The sequence below is a fragment of the Anomaloglossus baeobatrachus genome, unplaced genomic scaffold (genome assembly GCF_048569485.1).
Source record: "Anomaloglossus baeobatrachus isolate aAnoBae1 unplaced genomic scaffold, aAnoBae1.hap1 Scaffold_518, whole genome shotgun sequence".
NCBI classification, from domain to species: Eukaryota; Metazoa; Chordata; class Amphibia; order Anura; family Aromobatidae; genus Anomaloglossus; species Anomaloglossus baeobatrachus.
The window spans coordinates 160,089-162,043 of NW_027444543.1; the positions used below are offsets into that span (position 1 = coordinate 160,089).

The following is a 1,955-nucleotide window of genomic DNA, read 5'->3' on the forward strand; positions in this document are numbered from 1 at the left end:
ACAACGTATTGTTGACTTGTGCTTAGCACAAAGAAAGGGAATCTTTCTGGATATGTACTCTGGACACATTAGAACCCAAGGGCTTAAACCGTGAATATGAAGTACAGACTTGATTCATTGGGCCGTGCACCATGTCACCATGTGTGCAATTGCATTGTCCAATGGCTCACAATGGTTATGCGTTTTCATTGGATGGATAATCGAAGCAATGTTTTTTTCCTTTCTCTTGGGTTTGTTGTGTGAGTAGACTATAGGATTAAGTTAGTTACCGCAGGCAGTGGATTTAGCTTCCTGTCTTTGGTCCAGTGGTAGATTGATTGTTTGGTCTATGAGCTGTTATGGGTTTTAATCCAGGTGAATGCCCATGGGCTGCTTATAACTGTGTGAAATATGTAGTTTTACTGGGCTGGGATGAGAGAATCCATCGAAGCATGGTGTAGGGATTGTGGTTCCTGTGTGCTAAGAAGAAAGGCTGGCACCAGCCAGAAAGCCCCATTACAGCCAATAATCAACCGCTAGCCGCTGGAACTCGTTGCTCTAGATCATGTCAAACTCACACCAAGCAGGAATAGATACATTAGCCCACCATCCCACCCAAAGAGCAACTTCTGCTGCGCAGCTGGCTTTCTAGGCAGCAGCGCTATCGTGATGTCAGCGGGGGACATTGTGACAAGCCAGTGTTCCGTCACTTCATGTTGTGCACTGTTCAAACGGAAAATACATCAACAGGCAGACTACAGAAAAGCTTACTAACAAAGGTTAGAGAGGGGCTTTCTCAGAGGGCTTTTTACAGTTTGTCTATTCCCAATTAGCCGTTTAAGTATGCTTAATGAAAGTACTAATTCTTTCATAGGCCGCCCATTCTTAGTATTTGACGTTCCTTATATTGCGGTATCAGGCTTCGCAGCAGGTTGCAAAACATTCATCACCCATGACTGTCCCCAATTGGGCTCAGAAGCTAAATGTTTATCATGACCTCTCTTTTTGAAAGTCCAAGAGCAAGCAAACTCTTCCTCCAGGAGAGGGAGCCAACAGATCACTAAAGACATCATCATTGCTCAAAGAAAACACCGAAAAACAATGGAAGCTTTAATTGGAGTGGAATCTGATAGACAGCACCTGATGCCAAGTCTGCATCTTCTAACACCTGCAGTCACTGCAGCAGCTGAATCCAATGTGTCCAAAAGGGATCTATTCTATTCAATTGCAAATGATCTAGATAAGACTGAGAATAAGATACTGCACGGGACATAGCAGAGTTGGTCAAGTTGAGTGGAGATGAGTTTGCTATTTGGCACAGCTTTTGCATCAATAAAGCAAGTAAAAGGTGTGAAAGATAAAAAAAAGGGTGAAAGTGTGAAAAGTGAATTGGCCAAATTGAGGTGCATATAAAGTTTTTGCTTTCTTTCAATTCACTAATGGGGCTCATTTGAATCAGGTGAATTGAGTTCTGCTTTTGGAAACTGGGTTAAGAAGGGGTGCACCGGTCCTGGAGGTACTGCAATACCAGGTCAATGCGTGGAGTGGACAGAGCAAGATTTTTTCCATCTCCTTGTTCTAAAAATCCATTTAATATATGGTCCCCAGAGAGGGGACGTATCAGATATTAAACTGATAAGAACAGATTTAATTTTTTTTTTTTTCTGTTTATCAGTAGGACTTCAAAATAACAAAGGTGATCGCCTCCCGTTGCCTGGGAACCGTCCAGGCACAAGAGGGCTATGTGTCACCAGAAGGCGCACACACTTCCTCAAGGCCGGCAGACGTGCAATCCCAGGCACCTTCCAGTACCGACCAAGGTAGCGTCCTCCGAAACTACACTTGATCTTAGCCAAAAGGCCGAGAAGCTATAACCCGAATTGGTTACGGCCTTGAGTGGCACCCTGGCCTATACCGGACACATCTTAGGGAGAGGGAGACAAACCCACGCCTACAGAAGACATTTTGTCACCCAA

At 44.2% G+C, this 1,955-nt stretch overlaps 1 pseudogene; it reads right to left on the reverse strand.

Annotated features, from left to right (window-relative positions):
* Window positions 1–1,473: 1,473 nt before the first annotated feature.
* Window positions 1,474–1,680, reverse strand: LOC142282686 (U2 spliceosomal RNA; annotated as a pseudogene).
* Between the last annotated feature and the right edge of the window lie 275 nt (window positions 1,681–1,955).